The sequence below is a fragment of the Perca fluviatilis genome, chromosome 6 (assembly GCF_010015445.1).
Source record: "Perca fluviatilis chromosome 6, GENO_Pfluv_1.0, whole genome shotgun sequence".
NCBI classification, from domain to species: Eukaryota; Metazoa; Chordata; class Actinopteri; order Perciformes; family Percidae; genus Perca; species Perca fluviatilis.
In genome coordinates, this window is record NC_053117.1 from 4,896,982 (window position 1) to 4,912,361 (window position 15,380).

The 15,380-nt window shown below is 40.2% G+C and overlaps 1 long non-coding RNA gene across 2 annotated transcripts in view; it reads left to right on the plus strand.

Annotated features, from left to right (window-relative positions):
- Positions 1-1,876: 1,876 nt before the first annotated feature.
- The window catches only part of LOC120560386, a 154,358-nt gene continuing 140,854 nt past the window's right edge, over positions 1,877-15,380 (plus strand). For both annotated transcript variants that reach the window (XR_005639477.1, XR_005639476.1), the window contains exon 1: positions 1,877-2,161. This is a non-coding gene — a long non-coding RNA (uncharacterized LOC120560386). The remainder of the gene's footprint in view (positions 2,162-15,380) is intronic.

The window sequence follows — 15,380 nt, forward strand, 5'->3', positions numbered from 1 at the left end:
TTGTACCATCTGACAAACTATAATAAAAACAGCGCTGCATTTTTCCAAACAATTCCTCTTGGGTGGCGAAAGAAAAATGCAGCATTCAGCCTTTTCCAATTGCAGTAATATTACAACTTCTACAATGAAAGCTTTTTAATATAATTTGAATATCAATGGGTTCCTTTAGAGCCTTATTTTTCATACTCCTGCAGTGGCTGTTTTCCTCTCATGATAAAAATTCTCTTCATGGAAAATGACATGTATTTCACACGTTATTCTCTGGGTGTCCCTATAGTCAGGGAATGCTTTCAGCAGCCACAGGCGCGAGAGTGGGGGTGTGAGTGGCCATCACGCAGGCTGCTGTGTCAGAGAGACTGAGGAGTCTAAAAGTGCGAGACAGTTCTCTCATTTGGGATTGTCAGACCACTGCTCCGGGGAACACACGTCTGTGCATGTTCAGGCACACATAATCGATAGCATACAGGTATACAGTACATAGTCTATAGACACACAGAAGCACACACTCATACTGACACACATACAGTAGGTGCACACACAGACCTGACGCTGGGGCCTCCAAATGAAAGATAACATGTGTGACAGGTGCAGAAAGATGGTGACAAACAAAATGGACCCTTAACAGCAGCCTGGCGGTGTGAGACAGGATATTTGGCCACTGGGCCACAGGTTGGCAAAGAAACAGGAACTAAAGTTGACATTTTTACTGACTTTAATTCACCAATTTTTCCAGAAATTGCAGACATAAATGTCACAATATGCTTCAGCCCCTAATATTATTTAAATATCCCCACTAAAAATGTATAAGACTTACAGTTGCTGTGTTTAAAAAAATGATAGTTCTGTATTTGGTTCTTTATTAAAATTACATGTTAAAACACCTCATCATTTATCATCATCATCATCAGTTGTGGATGAAGTACTCATATCCTTAAAACTAAAAGTACAAGAAATATATTAACAGCAAAAGTATTCATTATGCTGAATAGCCCCTTTCAGAATTTACTATTGTTCTATTCTATGTATAAGGCCTACATTTGTGGATTATAATCATTGATGGGTTAGAATCATAGACTGTATATTATTAATATTAACATTCTATGGTTAGAATGTAAGTAGCACTCTAATTAATGGAGCAAATATTTCATAAACTGATGTAGTTTAGTGAACCTGCACCCCACAGGTGTTACCACGCCTGATTAGAACTCCACTCAGATGATCTATGTGGGCGTACACACTGGACTTAAGTGACTTCTCTTTACCACGGTCCACCTTATGGACCTTTTTCACAGCAGACATGTTGACTTGTCATAGCAGGAAAAGCACAGCTAAAATTGATAACCTTAATGATGGCTCATTTCCATCAAGTGTCCCAGTAAGCTATTTCAGTGAGTCAGCATGCACAGTACCAGGGCTTCTCCTAAGTGGAATGCAGCCATCAGTAATGGTTTTGAAATAGAGGTTTTGAAATTAATCAAATAATCGATGCATCGAATCGTGGACATGGACGATGTTGCATCGATAATCGGCAGGCTCATAATCGATTATTTCTGTTTACAATTTAATGTAGGCCTAACAACATTTCTGTTTACATATTCTGTTATGTTTTGCACATTCAGGAAGTGCCATGTGCTCAGTGCTGTAGTTGTATCCAAATTATTTAGTATTAGAGCACTGCAGAATATTTTGTTTTTGAAGCTTGAAAAGCTATGAATAAAATATCCTGCATGGCTTTAATAGAAACATTTGTCTGACGCATCGTGATGCATTGAGATATCGAATCGAATTGAATAGCTGACATGATAATCGTAATCGAATCGGGAGATCAGTGAAGATTCACACCTCTATTTTGAATACACCTGTGCTTTTCCTACAATGACATGTCAACATGTCTGCCGTGAAAAAGGGCTAACTTCTGCTGTAAACACGTGCTGCTCCTGCTCACATACAGTTAGAAAGTTGAATTGCCATCTGTTTGACCATGTCGCTTAAGGACAGCTTTGTGGAGGAAATAATCATGTTTGGCCATTAGTGCCCTATTTCTGTTACTCATCTTTTTCGTGAGGCGCGCACTTCAAAACAGAGGCTAACGTTTTCTGTCGTGCTGCTAGCTGCTTTGGACCACAGCAACACGGCAAGACTGACTGCTCTACCAAACCAGGTAAGTCTTTACTGGTCTGCTAACAGTTTAAGTGATTTAATGTCTCGTTTCTGTTTAGTTGGTGTTTGTGTGCTTGCCCATCAGTGATACATGCTGGTTGTGTTGTTCTGTTTGGGGGACATGTCTTGACATTTGTCGGCTACTAGCATGCTGCTATGTGCCTGTGAGCTAGCTAATTCTTCTCGGTTCTTACTTTTGGGTCTGTAGCTGTGCAAAATATTAGCATTAGGGATGTAAACATGGATATTGTGTTGACTCTAAAATTGACTTTATGAAAAACTCAGCATGCTTTGTCACACAAGATGGGTCGTCCCATTTTCTCCACACACATTGCATTCAGTCAAGCGCAATTGGTGTAATGCCTCAGTGTAAACTTTTGCTTTATAATGTATAGCTCTTATGATGGACTTGTCAAACACAGGTGTAGCTAATCATTAATTGGATGCAGTGTATTAATGGAACCATCTGAGGACGCAATCTCCTATTGATAGTCCATCTGACTATTGTGTAATTAAAGTTAGCCTGCTAACTGATGTTTGCTGCACAGGGTTGGGTCAGATTACTTTAAAATGGGGTCAATTACTGAATACATTACATGACAATTTTTGTAATTAGTAACACAATCCATTGGATTACAAACAAATTAAATCAAAACTTTTGAATTACTTCAAAAATCAAACATTAAAAATCTTGCACTTTATACAAAAAATAGATGCAGCCACAAATTATTTTTCTCATTAAACATCTCAAAACATTTTTAATGCAAATAGAAATGCGTGTTGTATCTTCAGCATTATAGTTGGTAAAATCAAGTTTTAGACAGTTTTGTCATTTAGGATCCCAGTGGCCTGAGGGTAGAAGCTCTTTCTGAGCCTGTCAGTGCAGGCCTAATGTACCGCATGGTGTAACTATCCGTTAGGCAGGGTAGAGCACTGTGTGTTGTTGTGTGTTCATCTGAACGAACCACTCTTTGCAGGGCCTTGCGTTCCTGTTTGGTGCTCTTGTAGTAGGACGCAGTGATGTTCCCCATCTGGATGCTCTCAATGATGCAGGAGTAGAAAGTGATCCCAGAATTTCCTCAGGGATCTGAGGTGACACAGTCTTTGTCTTGCCTTTCTCACCACTGAGTTATATTAGTATGCATCGCCCAGATCAGACCCTCAGACACCCTCCTGGGTGTGGGTGGGTGGGTCCCAACTGTCAGGAAGACAAGGATCCACATGCACAGTGAGGCGTTTAATCCCAGGTCTTTGAGCTTTGTGACGAGGTTGGAGGAAACTATTGTGTTAAAGTGCCCATATTATGAAAAAAATCACTTTTTTTCTGGGATTTGGGGTGTTATTTTGTGTCTCTGGTGCTTCCACACAAAAAAAAACATCCATGCTGTTTTGAGTGAGATACGGTTTCTGAATGTGTCCTGCCTTCAGTCTCCGGGTGAGCTGTTCAAAATCGGCACGGCTTTCTACATCACAAGCCGAAACGAGCTGACTAACCGCAACTGTTGGCATGCTAGCATTAGCATAATATGGGCGCTTTAAAAACTGACCTGTAGTCAATGAACAGCAATCTCACAAAGTTTCTTTTTCTGGAAGGATGTGTGCTATGTGTCTTCCGTTAATCGGTTGGGATGGTAGGCGAACTGTAATGGCTCCACTGTGCTGGATAGTAAGAAGCAGATGTAATTCAAAGCATTTCATCACCACAGAGGTGAGTGCCACTGGGCGGTAGTCATTCAGACAGGCTGGTCTTGTTTTCTTGGGCACAGGAATGATGGTGGACTTGAAGCACATAGTATGACAGACTGAATATCAAAAAATTCTAAATTTTGTGCTGGTGCACTTAAATTTTGTGCTGGTGCATCTAAATAAAAAAGGTTAGGCGCACCAATGCAACCAAGGCAAAAATTTAGTCTGGAGCCCTGACTGGACCGTCAGCCTGACTAAGGCCGGTTACACACTGCACGCGTCGCGTGGCGTTTCTGTTGCGTCTCAGCTGCGTGGATTTTTCTGTGTCCTACACACCAGAAGCGTGTCTGACGCGGCGCTGCTCCTGCTGCTAGGTAGAGGGAGGGCTGATCTCGGGACATAGCGCCGACCGATTCAAACTCTGAAAAATGGGTAAGTGGGTTGTCCGTTTATAACAACTTTGTGTAGCTGTAAAGAGCCTATGTAGCCTATAGGGCTGGGCGATAAAATCGATTTAATCGATTAACTCGAATGTGTAGTTAACGTGGATTTGTTTAAATGAAAAATCGATTTTCTCCTTAACATCCGCCGACGCTCCCCTCTGGGCTCCGGTAGCTCCGAACGGGCTCATCCCTCCCCCTGCGCGTTTGCCATAGAGATACACAAACAACATGGCAGCGACAGGGACTAACATTAATTATTTTCTGAACCAGTCGTTTCATTACTTAGCTACTTATCTGTAATCTCCGACGAAATGACCGGCCGCTCGCGGTGCACTGTCCCCGGCTGAGAGTCGCCTATTCTCGGATAACTGAACCACCAGCTACAGCTGACCTGAAGGAGCACCATGCGGGGCACCAGAGGCGGTGTTGAGGAACTGTTTTGCGGCTCAACACATCTACTAAACGCCGCTGATACAACCGAGCTGTGACGGAGGTCTGTAGCGGCTTAAACTACTTGCAATCGCCGCTGTGTAGCACGGAGCTCCGCTTCGACGTTTGTTTTTATCGCTACAAAGGAGCTTGCTACAGGTATGCTACATTCAAGAGACCATGGGATGTTAACGTACGTTACTCAGCAACAGGTGAAAATAGGGGCAAGGTTGCGCAATAACGTTAAAATGATTTAAACGATTTAATTTATTTACTGAGGAATGAGAAGTGAATTACCTGTATGTGTGAAAACAGCTTTATCTCACGCATCCGTTTTGTTGTTGTTGAATATATAGCCCCCCCCAAAAAAAATACTCAAACCAATTTATATTTCCACAAAATTGGCATGAATAATCATAATTGTGTGTGTGTGTGTGTGTGTGTGTGTGTGTGTGTGTGTGTGTGTGTGTGTGTGTGTGTGTGTGTGTGTGTGTGTGGAAACAAAATAAAACTTGTTTTGAACATTTTCTTTGTCATCTGCAGATTGATTTTAAGTAGAGGGAGAAAAAAATGTATTTAAATCTTCAATCGGATTTTTATTTTTTTTAAATTGGGATTTTTTTTTTTTTTAAGGCCATATCGCCCAGCCCTGATAGCCTATCTGATGTTGGACCGTCACTCACACACACACACTACGTTGTTATCATAGCCTATCCTACCATTTATATATAGCCTACTGATTTGATTAAAGCAAGACAACGTTGGCAGTATTGACTGCAAAATATGTTACAGAATATTTCGTTCTGTATGACAGGTGCAATATTTGAAAATCTTTTCTCTGAAATTTTGTATTACATTTATATCTACATTGATGTCAAAACCTAGATTTTCAAACATCAAGATGTCATTTATTAATATGCATTCGTGTCTAAATGACATATAAACATATTTTCCTATTCTATTTTGCCTGGAAACTCTTCCAACACTCTCGCATCAAAAATAGGCGTCGGTTCTATTTCTAGCAAGCGCGCGTCTCAGGCGTGGCTCGAATCGTCCCAACCCTAATCTTTTTCCTCTCGCCTTTTCGCTCTCCCTCCTTGCTTGACCAATCCCCCACTGACGTCATTCACTTAATGCACCTGCCATTAACGCTATCACTTATGCTACCATCGTTACAATGTCCACTAAAGATATGAGCAATCAGTCTGTTTAGGCAGTAGCGTGTGTCATGTGGTCACGTGAGTATCGGAAGTGTGGAGGGGTTCAGAGCATTCAGACTTTAAGATGAGGCTGTACAAAGTATATTTTTTTCTAACGTCCTCACTAGTTATTATATTACACCCATCTTAAATGTCATTGTTTATAACACATACAAAATGTATTTTAATAAGAATTTGTATTTTCCTCATTTATTTCATTTGTATTGAGCAAAGCAAATGTGTCTATTTTGAAAAGATTTTTTGTTTTAATTTTGTAAAATATGAAGTTATTTAAAAAGTATTGCACATTTTTTAAATGTATTTCTTCTTATGCTTGTTTAACTTTGTTTCAAATGTTTAGTATTTTGTGCGTTTTCCTTGATAATCAAGCAAGTAGACTCATGATACCATTAAATCGCAATTGCAGTATTGTATTCATATAGGAGTTTTTCTCCAAATTGTGCAACCCTACTTCAGGTGGTAAAAACAAATGTAATAGAGCGCTGACCTTTCCATACCAGTCTGCTTAGCCAAGCCATAAAAAAACACAACTCAAACACAAACACAACTTTCTTTTCGTTGCCATGGTTTCCGTGGTGGTGTAAATCAGCATGTGTCTTAGTTCTCCTGGTAAGAGGGAAGGACTAGGAAGGGAGGTGAAGTAGTTTGGGGATAAAATGAGGAAGGTATGTATGCTGTCTGACATATTTTAAATTAGTGAAGTGTCTTTAGAGTAAGAAATATTTTAATTATTACCGACATCTGTGGTTTGACAATCCACAATAGTTTAAGGCTGCGTTATTATTATCGATTGTTCAATAGACAATTTTCTCAGTTAATTGTAAGGCTGGACGATATGGCCTAAAAATAAAATCCGATTTAAGATTTAAATCGATTTTTTTTTTTTTTTTTTCTCCCCCTACTTAAAATCAATTTGCAGATGACAAAGAAATTGTTCAACACAAGTTTTAACTTTATTTTGTTTTGACTCATACACACACTCGCGCACACACAGGGCTGTATATTCAACAACAACAAAACGGATGTGTGAGATAAAGCTGTTTTCACACATACAGCTAATTCACTTCTTGTTCCTCGCTAAAAGTTCAAATCATTTTAACGTTATTGCGCAACCTTGCCCCTATTTCCATTATTGCTGAGTAACGTAGATTAACATCCCATGGTCTCTCTCCGTCGTAGTAACTAGCGGTAAAAACAAACGTCGAAGAGGAGCTCCGTGCAACAGAGCGCCGATTGCTAGTTGTTTAAGCCGCTACAGATCTCCGTCACAGCTCGGTCGTATCAGCAGCATTTAGTAGATGTGTTGAGACGCAACAGAGTTCCTCAACGGCGCCTTTAGTGCTCCGTCAGGTCAGCGGTAGCTGGTGGTTCAGTTATCCAAGAATAGGTGTCTCTCAGCCGGGAAAAGAGCACCGCGAGCTGCTGAAACGACTAGTTATTTTTATATATATATATATATATATATATATATATATATATATATATATATATATATTTTTATTTTTTATTTAAACAAATAGACAACACACATTCGAGTTAATCGATAAAATTGATTTATCGCCCAGCCCTAGTTAATTGATTAATAATCTTTTCTGAAAAATGGAGAAATGTGCCCATAATTTCCCAAAGCCCAAGGTAACATTCTCAAATGTCTTGTTTTGTCTGAAAATCCTCACAGTGGAGAAGCTGGAATCAGAATAATTAGTTTTTGTTTGAAATTTAACTACAATAGTTAATCCCTCAAAATATTTGCTAATTATTTGTCTGTCGATCGACTTCTTGATTGACTAATGGTTTCAGCTCTACACTAGGTTTTTACCTGGTTAAACATCCATGTTGCGTTAACTTTTTATCAATGTATAAATTTAAAGTTGGACGAAAAAATGGAAAAATACAACTCTGTGGCAGCGATAATCTGTTTTTGCTCTTCATCCGCATGGCAGCATCCATCCCCCTGTCTCAGTGCACCTCACTATCCTTTCCCACTAATAAAACTCTGTCGCAGGCAGGCAGTCAGTCCACATGGACCACCATGCTGATGAATAAACCCCCGCTTATTGATGTGGTGGGGAAATTGTGTTTTTCTAGGCCTTTTGGGGGGGCTGACTGTGGAAGCCGCTACTGGATTAGAGGTGGCAGAGGGTTGTGTGAATGACAAATGAATTCCGATTTCCTGCACTGTTGGGGGCTTACGATCAGTGATATTTCAAGCTAAGAGAAACCATCTGTCCTGTGTGTCTGAGGGAAGGATTCTTTGTTTGAGGGAAGGATTCTTTTTTAAGATGAAAATGAGGGGTTCTCTCCTGATTTGCTGCCTATCTTTGGCACAATTCAAGGTTCAAGCCGTGCTGGCTGAGGGTTAAAGAATCAATTTGTGTAAGGGTTAAGATGCTATTTCATTTGGAATCGCAAGGGCATGCTACAGGGCTTGTTCCATCTCCTCTGCACATTACCCAGAGTGCATCAGCGTGTCATTATGCCTCACAAAGATAGATAAGAAAGGGGAAAAAAAAACCTGAAAGAGACAAATAAAGAGGAGGAGGAAACTGAGATGGGAGAGGGATTGCAGGATCTACAATAGGCTTCAGTGATGGCGCCGGGCTTGCAATTGTAAATCCATTCACGTTAGAATTCAATCACCACAAAACTCTTGCGCTCATAGAGGAGGATAGAAAGAGTGAGAGAGAATAGTTTTCCACTTCATCTTACTATTACTGGACCATTAAAATAAAGCGAGGGACTGTCAGGGTCAGAGTAGGTGTTCAAAGAGCGAGATGGGTGGGAGGTATGTGGGTGGGTGACCCAGGGCAGATGTGAATGGACGAGTTAGGGAAAGGTCAGTTGAATTGCAGAAAAATCCTGTTACACCTGACTGCTTCAACCTTCCGCCCCCCCCCCCCTCACCTCAACCCCACCCTGTGCCCTTCATGGCCTCACGCATGGCTGAGCAGTGCACCATGGGATACTAGTATTGTTGCAGGTGGCAGGCTCAGGCATCCTGGTTTTCAAGGACAGTTTGAGGTGTCAGCAAAGTAAGGGGGGGCACACACAATGAGACCTGTGTGCACAGCAGACGTGCCTACAAGCATTTATACAGTACATATACAGGTGTATAGATATTGTCCAGTATTGTAGTGAACCAAAAACCATATCGTTCATTAAACGTAATCGAGGTGAAATGTTCAGTTTAAAAAAAGTAGTTTTAAAGTAATTTAGTAGTAATTTAAAAAGTAGACACTACCTATCATCATGTTTATGGCATTCAGGTACATGAAGTGGGATAGATTCCAGCTCAGCTTTCAGTCACAGGATTTACATTTGATGATATCTCAATATGTGTGCAGTTGGAAGAATGTCTCTCACTTGCATCAGTACTCTTTGTAGTGAATGTGTGGCTCTCAAAGCTTGAGACATTGAGTCATTTCTCAGATCAGCTAAGAATTTAGCACAGAGAAATGCTATTAACAATAAAAATAAGTGTTTTCTCAAAACACAGTTATGATTTAAAGGTCCTTTGTAGGGCTGCAGCTATCGATTATTTTAGTAATAGAGTATTCTGCCGATTATTCCATTGATTAATCGAGTAATCGGATAAGAAATACTTGGTAAGAAATAGTAAACAGAAATAGTAAATATTAATTCAATTCAATTTTACTTATAGTATCAAATCATAAGAGTTATCTCGAGACACTTTACAGATAGAGTAAGTCTAGACCACACTCTATAAATTCCAAAACCCCAACAATTACAGTAATTCCCTCAAGAGCAAGCATTAGCAGTAGCTATTGCGACAGTGGCGAGGAAAAACTCCCTTTTAGGAAGAAACCTCGGCAGACCCAGACTCTTGGTAGGCGGTGTCTGACGGGGCCGGTTGGGGGTGTGATGAACAGTAGCAAATAATAGTCACATTAAAGCGCCCATATTATGCTCATTTTCAGGTTCACAACTGTATTTTAAGGTTTTACCAGAATAGGTTTACATGGTTTAATTTTCAAAAAACACCATATTTTTGTTGTACTGCACAGCTCTCGCTCACTGCTGCAGATCCTCTTTTCACCTGGTTTCTGTTTTAGCTACAGAGTGAGACCTCTTTTCATCTTCTTCTGTACTATCTTTGATGGCACTCACACATGCGCAGTAGCTCGGATGTAGAGCATGTCAGCTAGCTAACTCTAGAGAAAGTAAAAGAAAGCTGTTTCTTCAACTTTGGTCAGTTACAAGGCAGGATTAGCTGGGAGACTTCTAAATGAGGGCGCACATGTAAGTAGTTCTTTTGTAGATTATGGTGAACTTGTGTGTGTTGTAGCAGTGCTTTGCTATTGAGAACGACGTAGCATGCTAGCGTTAGCGTTAGCTGGCTAATGCTAACGCTACGAGCTAACGGTTGTGGTTAGCCAGCTCATTTCGGACTGTGACGTCACAGTCCGAGGCCGATTTTGAACAGCTCACTAGGAGACTGAAGGCAAGACACATTCAGAAACCGTATCTCACTCAAAACAGTGTGTGGAAGCACCAGAGACACAAAAGAACACCCCAAATCCCAGAAAAAGTGTTTTTTTCATAATATGGGCACTTTAAAGATAATGGAACAGTGACTTCAAAGGTCATCGTGGAAGTTCATGTCATAGCAGGGCACATCGTGTCATACTGAGTAGTGCAGTCTCCTATACCGGATCCTGACTACTCTGTGCGTATGAACATCACAGCAGGGCATTGCGGGATGTAACGTGGCGCTGCAGAGCATGGGTGGATGCGGCGAACGCAGAAGGACGAAAACTCCCCAGAGCTAGGTTAGTAACAAGCATTTCTGGGACAGGATGCATACAAAAGTGAAAACGGAGATGAGAGAGCAGCTCAGTGTGTCATAGGAAGGAAGGAACTTCCCCGGCAGTCTAGAATTATAATAGCATAACTAAGAGAGGCAGGTTAAAGAGAGGTGCCTGGTTGGGCTAGAACTCTCCCTAACCGGATCGGGCTGTACTGGCCTGCCTCCCTCTACTCTCACTATATTATTGATTATATGATAAATAAAACTGATGACTACAAAGAGAAGCAGATGGGCCGGTTAGGCGGACGCTGCAAGTCCTCACTCCTTAACTATAAGCTTTATCAAAGAGGAGGGTTTTCAGTTTACTCTTAAATGTGGTGACGGTGTCTGCCCATCGAACCCAAATTGGGAGCTGGTTCCACAGGAGCGGAGCCTGATAGCTGAAGGCTCTGGCCCCCAGTCTACTTTTAGAGACTCTAGGAACCACAAGTAGTTCTGCATTCTGGGAGCATAGTGCTCTACTAGGACAATAAGGTACTAAGAGCTCTTCTAGGTATGATGGTGCTTGACCATTTAGAGCTTTGTAGCTCAGGAGGAGGATTTTAAATTCTATCCTAGATTTCACAGGAAGCCAGTGCAGAGAAGCCAATACAGGAGATTAGGGCTGTAGCGATACACTAATCTCACGATACGATACAATACACGATATTCAGCTCACGATATGGTATATATCACGATATTCGGCCAACGATTCGATTCGATATAATTCAATACACTTACATCATTTTCTGAAAGATTTAAAGGGGACAGAGTGATTTTGGTGACATCTTGTGAGTGTTCCATTTACTTGGATTTAATTAATTGAACTGAAAACATCAATTACACAATATATGTCTCTGACTGGACAGAGAGTCTACAGCAGGGATCATCAACTACATTTTTTTCAGAATTTTTCTAAGCACTCTGGTGGCCGGACTTTCAAATAAAGAAAATAAAATTAATTTATACCTAATACGCCTATTCTTTTTCACTTTCTTACTGAATTAATGCTTTTTTAAATTTTTTTTTTTTTTTTACATGTATTAGTGTGAGCAAACAACTAAAAAACATGGAAACTCCATAATGATAACTGGCTCTTTAACTAGAAACGATCTCAGACTAGGAGGCAGTTCACTGAGGAGTGATGGTTAAAGTTAGTGTTAATTTTGTCAGACGAGACGAGACTAAATATGTTCGTCAACGACCTTTTTTTCCATGACTAAGACGAGATGATGACGAGACTGCGCCAATGTCCAAAAACGCTGACTAAGACTAAATTAACATGCATTATTGTTGACAAAAAAAGACGAGACTAAAATGTTTTGCATAAAATAAAAACTAAGATAAAATCTCTCTTCATTTTCGTCTACAATCGTCTCTACTTTTTCATCATGAGATAGAATATTCAGCTGTTACTGAGACCCGGTGCTACGGCACCAACAGGTGCCCTAACGACCGTTATCTACCGGACCGAATAGCCTGCGCTTCTCTCTGATGCTCCTAAACGGACGTTAGAGTCAACCGAAACATCGCTGCACGGGGCGCTAGTTAACACTACACTTGGCAGCAGGTAACGTTAGCATACCGTTAGCTAGCAGTCGGATTTAACACAGTTAAAATGCTGACAGCTAAACGGTCTAAAGGTTTGTCTCTATTTCCTACACGAGACGTACGACAGTCTGTAGCTGCCGTTGTCTGAAAAACAACATGTTGCGTTCACTTGAAATACGCCTCGCCAGTTTCGTGCTGCATTTATTTTATTGTAAAATATCCTTTCCCCATGCAGTGGTTGTTTTTGTCGTTTACTGGTGAAATAAGGAAGAGGCTCAATATTTATATAACTTTATAGCATTTATTTAGTTTTATAACTATTTGACTGAAATGGTTATCAGAAATAATTTATTTAAAATAAGACTAAAATGTTTTGACTAAAGCTTGACTAAAATGGCGAGACTTTTAGTCGACAAAAATTTGACTAATAAAGATTTTTGGCATAAGACTAAGACTAAATTAAAAATAGGTGACAAAATTAACACTAGTTAAAGTCTGATTATGGAAAAATGATTGTAGTATGCAGCATCCTGATTGGTGGAAAATGCTTGCAGAAAGAGAGGCTGTTGTCAGGTAAACATGTCACTGTCAAAGAGGCTGAAGCAAAAAGTTGACGTGGAAAAGCTTTAATGATGAATGGACTGATAAGCAGGCTATGCACTCGTCATGTATGCCTCATTTGCAATGAAACGATGCAAAAAACGATCGCGTCATTCACGTGCATATTAAGTAGCTCCAGATTGTCCGCTCTAGCGGAGAGTTTGGTTTGTTCAGCCAACAGTGAGGTTTACAAGAATTTGTAAAAATTTCCAGATTCCCGGCAACCTAAGATAAACAGTTAGACTAAAAACCGACAGCTTTTGTTTTAGCTTGTTTGTAAAAATTCGCTATTTGCTTAGAGTAGATTGGTTATTTGCAGCGTAAAAATAGATAAAGGGAACAGAGATTGAAAGATCACTTTCTACATTTTTATGCCGGTCTACACAGGTGAGTGCATTCATAAGTACTGACTTTCTACTCACGAAGGTTTAATTGTAGCCTATTTACAGAAAAGAGACTAGCGTGAGTTCATCTGCCCCAGCGGCCGTCGGTAACTCTTTATCGTTCCCAGTCAGGTGCTTCGTGTTTTAACGCACACACATCTCGGCTCAGCTGTGTGTGTGTTTTAATGCACACACATCTCGGCTCAGCTGTGTGTGTGTGGAGCTTGGGCATCGCTGTACAGAATCCTGGCATGTGAATAGAGATGTAAATACAGGGGGCTGGGTTTTTGCTCTAAATGCTTGAAATGATAAATAACAGAACACATTTTTTCCTCTTTACATTTTGTGAATTCATGATTATTCTGCGGGCCAGACTAAAAGCTTTGGCGGCGGGCCAGTTGACGTTGGCTGCTCTACAGCGACACTAGCGGCTGGCTGACCAAATCGCTCTTCCTGCAATGCGAACGGGGGTTAAACACGGGGATTTGAATGGGACTTATGTATCGATACTTGTGGCATAAAAATCGATACTTTCTTGGGGAAAAAAATATCGATTTATATCGCAGAATCAATAAAATTGCTCAGCCTTACAGGAGATAGGGCTGCTCGATTATGGAAAAAATAATAATCACGATTATTTTGGTCAATATTGAAATCACGATTATTTAACACGATTACTCATTAACATTTGGATATAATGGATAGTGTCCAGGGTATAATCTGTTAGTGTCCTTTATCTCACAGAAAGAGTCTTTGGATCAGAATAAAATCTGTTTTACTACTGTGAGTCGGTTCAGCTTTACAGATATCACACACAGTGTTGGGGAGTAACGGAATACATGTAACGGCGTTACGTATTCAGAATACAAATTATGAGTAACTGTATTCCGTTACAGTTACAATTTAAATCGTTGGTATTTAGAATACAGTTACATTGTTGAAATCAATGGATTACATGACGATACTTCTCTGTTTCACGAGTTTATTCACTCTGACTAAATTAAGGCAACTCTATGCATTTTCCAGAAGCCCCGATATGAAATCGAAAAAAATAGCTATTTGCGTGATCAGTCAGATGGAGTCGGAACCGGCACGACAGAGCCAGGGCAGGAATAAGTTTCTATCTTGGAAATTCAAACAGCATTTCACATTAAAGAACGAAAAGGGGGAATTAAATATAACTGTGCAGTGCAACCTGTGCTTGCCAGCAACCAACCTCCTTTCAGCGTCCAAATTACTCCACCTCCAACCTGAAGAAGCATCTTAAAGTAAGCTATTTTATTAATTTGCCAAGGGTAGTCGTCTGCTGTAGTTTTACTGGTCACCTTGCTATTTTAACATTGACGTGCGACTTTACATTCTCCTACGTGCTGATTTACTAGCTCCAGAGCCGTTTAAAGACTGACTAGCCCCGTTTGACATGCTAGCTAACGTTAGCTAAAATTAGCTCGTGGTAGCAAGACTGCGGTTAGATTTTTGTATTATGCAGTTCGGGACTACCAATACAATAATCTATCTGCTTGTTCAGGTACACATTCAGCTAGTTGGAATAAAAAGAACACACCATTATAGGCCTGTTTAGTAAGCTGGATGTGATAGCTGCATTCCTACACTTATAAAACGCAATTCAATGTGGAAGTAATCCTGAAGTAATCCAAGTATTCAGAATACGTTACTCAGATTGAGTAACGTAACTGAATACATTACAAATTACAATTTGTGGGCATGTATTCTGTATTCTGTAACGAAATACGTTTTGAAAGTATCCTTCCCAACACTGATCACACATAACGTTACACAGCTAATGAACAGTTCCACAGACATAACACAGTGTGCATCTCACATCACACGTTCACTCACTATGACCACTACTACTGTCATTACTAAACATAATGTCGCCGTCAGTGGGCTTATTTGCTAGCTAACCTTAGGAAAAATCCAGCACATAGACGGTACCTTAGAGTAACGTTACGTGAAACAGGTGATTTAACGTCCCTGCTCATTTACATACAGTTTAACAACAAAACTAAATGCTGAGGGAACATTACTATGTTTTTTCTTGTTGTTTTTAAGCAGTACGCCTATGCACCCCCACTAAGCT